This window comes from Echinops telfairi, unplaced genomic scaffold (assembly GCF_000313985.2).
Source record: "Echinops telfairi isolate 266 unplaced genomic scaffold, ASM31398v2 ScPeMD7_2573;HRSCAF=3158, whole genome shotgun sequence".
NCBI classification, from domain to species: domain Eukaryota; kingdom Metazoa; phylum Chordata; class Mammalia; order Afrosoricida; family Tenrecidae; genus Echinops; species Echinops telfairi.
The window spans coordinates 7,288,768-7,294,220 of record NW_022106471.1 but is presented as its reverse complement, the minus strand read 5'-3'; positions in this window follow the sequence as shown (position 1 = coordinate 7,294,220).

Genomic DNA, 5,453 nt, shown 5'->3' with positions numbered 1-5,453 from the left:
TGGTAAGATTTTTTGTTCTGATGATGCCTTACACCTGATCCCTTCGACACCTCGTGGTTGCATAGGCTGGTGTGCTTTTTCCATGTGGGCTTTGTTGCTTCTGAGCTTGATGGCCGCTTGATTACCTTCAAGCCTTTAAGACCCCAATTGACCCCTATTTAAATGTGTCTCTCTGCCCTCTTACACAGGCCCTGGTGCTGTGGTGGGTGGCATACTGGGCTGCTGACTATTAGATCTGTGGTTCAAACCCATCAGTCTCTCCGTGAGAGCAAGGGGAGGCTTTCTGCTCCCATCAAGATTACATCCCTGAAAACCCACAGGACAATCTATGCTGTCCTGTAGGGTCGCTGTGAGTGGGAATTGACTCGATCGCAGTGAGTCTGATGAGTTCCTGGAGCTGTCCTATCAGTATGTAGCGTCCTAGATACTCCAGTTATTCATTCTCTTTCTCTTTCATTAGACTCTAAGCCCCTTAAGGGCAGAGAGGTTTGTTTTGCCTACTGCTGAATCCCAGGACCTAGAGCAGGCAATGCTGATAACATAGCACTTACTCCATGACTCATCTCTTGAATAAGAAGACATGGTTCCTTGGATACACGAATTCCCTCCTGGTTTTAAAGCCCCGGCAGGTATAGGATGGCAGATGGCCAGTGGACCTTGGGGAGAGGGCTGTCCTTTGAGTGTCCAGGACTTGACTCTCCCAGGGGTCTACTTACTGACCTGTGGACACTCTGCCATGAACACAGTCCGGTGCTCTGTAAAGAAGAACAAGGACCGGTGAACTGTACGTGTGAAGACTTGCTAGCATGTCAAATATTTTTTCCACATATATATTTGTTCTTGTTAGATGCACACGAGGCCGTACTGACTCATGGACACCCCAGGGGGGCCACAGTAGAACTGCTTAGTAAAGTGTTCTAGCCTATAATCTTTCTGAAAGGTTGGCAGGTCTCTCCCCAATAAACCAGCTGGTGTGTTCGAACTGCCTACCTTGCAGTGAGCTGCTAACACTTTGGCCGCTGTGCCACTAGCGCCCCTGGCAAGCAAGGACATCACTTGTCTGTATGTCTGCAGGCAGTCCTGAAGAGTGGAGCTGCTGAAGGATGGGGCCACCGTCAGGGGACTTCCGCCTTTTCAAAACAAAGCAGACGACAGAACTACCTACCTTGCCAGGTGGTTGTGAGATTCTAAGCCATCACAATGGTGTTGCTGCACCCTGTGCTCAGTCATGGTGGCTACAGGATGATGTGGGCACACACACACACACACACACACACACACACACACACACACACCTCCAAGGCAGCCACAAGCCCATGCTGATAAATATCTGACCTACCACAATCCCCAAGGCCACTTGGCAGCCATCGTTGCTAGAGGTTCCGAGGACACCGCGATTTCTTAAAGCGGCAAAGCCTTGCCAAGACCCGCTTGGGCATCTCACGCAGTTCATTTCCTCCCTTGCCCGGCAGTATCAGTGACTTCAGATATTAAATATTAAATGAGTGCATGTGTCACACTTTACAACTGATCAGGATGTGGTCCAAAAACAGTGCCGGACCAATCCACCAGTTCCCAGCTAATCACTGAGGTGCCCTCGGAGGGGAAACGCAGTGGTTTCTGGCGGGGTGGAGTCTCCGGCCCACTTGGGAATGAAAACCCTGCCCCATCACCAGTGAGATAGTTAACTAAGCTAATCGCTGATCAACCTCTTCCCAGCGCATACTCAGGTTTTTGACTGCCAGGGAAATTTCCATGGAAATTTTGAGTTTTCCTTTGCTGCCCTTTGTATTCCCAAATCTTCCTCCCAGGCGTTCCTATTGTTATTCCTGTTGGCCTACTTTCTCCTCTTCCTCTCCTCTCTTTTCCCACCTTTTGTCAGTCACTTTATTTACACACACATTCCTGGCCCCAGACCCTCCCAAAAGAGTGTTAACTTGCTGAGCAACTTGTCACCTTCTGAGCAGCTGCCTGGACCCTTGATCTCCACCCCAGTGGGTCAGACGGGGCAGGGGGGGTCCCTGCTCTGGGCTCAGAGAGACCCCATCCTCCCTTAGAAGTAGTCTCTACCAGAAGAGGCAGTTCCACTCCACCCTCTGGGGTGGCTATGGGCCAGAATTGACTTGATGGCAGTGAATTTGGTTGTGAGTTACAGGGCCCTATAGGATCGAGAGCCCTGGTGGTGCAGTGGTTAAACATTGGACTGCAATCCAAATGGTCAGCACTTTGAAACCAGAAGCTCTTTGGGAAAAAGACTGGGCTTTCTACTCCTGTAAACAGTTACAGCCTCATAAACCTACACGGGGGTCTTGATGAGTCAGCATGGACTTGATGGCTGAGTGTTTGGTTATTTGGGGGTAGGACAGGGTAGAATTGCCAAGTTTATACATCTTTACTGAAGCAGAAACTTATTATGTCTCCTATGGAGCAGCTGGTGGGCTCAAACTATGGACCTCAAGGACCAATCCATACCCCATTATGTTATCTGGGCTCCTTAGCATAGGGGACCCCTAGTGAGTCTGCATTCCCCTAAAGAATGAACAGCCAAACAGACCTTAAAGGCTGCTCCCAGAACAGCAGCCTCATCAGGGTGGGGCTGCCTCTGACTCACGGTGACCCCCATGTGCTATGACAAGAACCGCCCCTCGGGGGTCTCTGGGCTATCATCTCTTTGACAAAATCCCCAGTGGCTCATAGGGTGAAGCACTCCACTCCTAGCCGAAAGGTTGGCATTTCAACCTCACTCAGAGGCCTGGAAATCCATTTCTGAAAGGTTACACCCCTTGAAAACTTGAATGGGGCAGTTCTCTAACATGGGATCGCCGTGATTCAGAACTAACTAACAACAGCCATCGAAACCATCCTGATGGACGTAAAGGGCCAGGCCTCGCTCCCAATACACTGCAGAGTGGGTTCAACCCCACCCTACCCCCCAATCTTGGGGTTAAAGTTGAGCACGGTTTGTACCATCCATGAACCTTTTAAGATGACGGTTACTTGCCAGTGAATCTTCCGGCTAACAGAGTAGAGCTGCCCCGCGTGGTTCCCCAGGTTCCCTGACATCTTCAAGGAAGGAGCCCCAGGAGTATCGTGGTTACCCAAGGGGCTGCTAACCTCAGCAGTTCGAACCCACCAGCTGTTCTGTGGGAGAAAGATGAGGCTTTCTACTCCCTTAAAGAATTCGTCTCTCTCAGAAAACCCACAGGGCTAGTTCTCCTCTATCCTGTAGGGTCATTGCGAGTCAGCATCTATTTGATGGCAGTGACAGTCTTTACAGGAGCAGTCAGACAAGCTCTCTTCTGCAGTCACTGGTGAGTTCGAGCTGATGACCTTGCGGCTGGCAGGGAAATGCTTAGCCATTGCCACCACCAGGACTCCCTTAAATTGTCAAGGAGACTGAACTAGTGGAGAAAATGAAGTGTCTTGTCTATAGCTCTCTCGTTGAGGATGCTGGTGAGGCCATGAGAACTCCAAAGGCTGGCTAGTTACCAGCCACCCCCTGCAGGCTGCCCCCAAGAGCCCAGAGCCCCTTACCCCCAGACACAGGCACACGCTCTCCCTGAGGTTGGGCGGGACATCCTGCCATGTCTCCTAATAAGACCCCCTAGTGCCCACTCCCCGCTACCCTGGCACCACCTTCTTGGCAAACACCACACATTAGAAGATGCAGGGACCCAGGCGCACTACTTAACTAATCACCAACCTCAGAGGAGAAAACCTCTTTTCTGTGGAAGCAGAACCGTCTCTCCGTGGAGGCGTGAATACGGCTGACACCCAACAGGTACCAGCAGCGTTTCTCAGCCAGAGACCAGGAAGAAAGGCTTGGAGATCTATGTTCAAAACCGGGCCGTGGAAAACCCTATGGCCCACTGTAATTCAACTCACAGTCCATCAAGGAGGGTGGTCCAGGACTGTCAGGGGCAGACAGGATGGACGCACACAGCAGCCATGGCCTGACCGTGGAGGGTGTCTGCTTGCCCCCAATGTCTGTCTATTGGGTCGGGAAAGCCCTGGTGTTAGCAGTAGTCCACGGTGGGGAGCCTGCGGGGGAAGGTTTGCCTCTGCAGTTCGGTTTTCCTTTGTCTACTTTCGGTTGGGAGAAGCACTTCTTTCTGAAAATGGGCTGCCACCGAGGCTGTTGGTTTCGTTCCCTGTAACAAAGGGTTTACAAAAGGATTCAAACGACGCCAACCACATGTTGTGACATACAGTTACTTGATGGACTCAAACAGAGCTGAAATATGTGCAGCACATGTTTTAAAACATTCCTAAAATACATAATTACCCAGTGGACCAATCGGGCACATAATATACATTTTAATACACTGCCTAATTGCTGTTTACCTAGGAGACAGGAACCTTCCTGGTCTCTTGAGTCAAACTGCAGATTTTTAGAAACTGTCTAAACACATATTTACTTGATTCATTCTAGTCTTATGGGTGAACAATTCTGTTCCAAAGAAGTGGCTTCACTTGCAAAACAAGAGGAACCTGTGCTCTGAGGGGCGGGGTGGGGGTGGGGGGGCTACTAATGAAAAGAGAATGCTTTATCTTTGTGATTTAGGAATAAAAATCCCCAAGCACAGACCAAACCCTAGAGCCTGAAAGAGAATCCACACCAGTAATTCTACATCCCTGACAATCACCCCCTCCTGATACTTGGACATATATTTCATTACAACCCTTTCTGATTGCAAAATAATAAATAAAAATCGAAATTCCACCACACTGGTGTCTCTTTCAGAGAGCATTAAGGCGATACAGTTAGTTGCATATCTCCACTTTCCAATCCTAAGAAATCCAAGAGGGAACACCTTTCACAACCTGGCTCTCCTGTGGCTCCATTTCAAAAAGTGACCCCAACCTCTCCTTAGCCCCCCAGTTTTCACATCAGAATCCAGGCATCAGCCTTCACTCTCATGCCCTCATCCAATAGTAATTGTTTCGGCATGGTATACCGCTGCTCTGTGACTCGGTTTCCCCATCTGTCAAATGAGGGCTCAACAAAAACTCACTGCCCTCCGGTCAATGACAATTCATAGCGAGCCTACGGGACAGGGTGGAACTGTCCCTGCAAGTTTCTGAGACCGGAACTCTTTACAGGAATAGAAAGCCTGTCTTTCTCTCATGGAGTAGCTGGTGGTTTTGAACGGATGACCTTGTAATTAGCAGCCCAATGCTTAACTACCACACCACCAGGATTCAAATAGTACAATCATCTAGGGCAGTGGTTCTCACCCTTTAATACAGTTCCTCATGATGTGGTGACCCTGTATGTGGGCGTATCCGCCTGGAGATGGATAGAGGAGCGGTGTCTTGGTTCCTGAGACCATCGGAAATATGTTCTTAGGCAACCCCTGTGAAAGGGTTGTTCGACCCCCAAATGGGTTGCGACCCCCCGGGTTGAGAACCACTGATCTAGGGGCTATTGAACTTTTTTTTTTTTTTTTTTT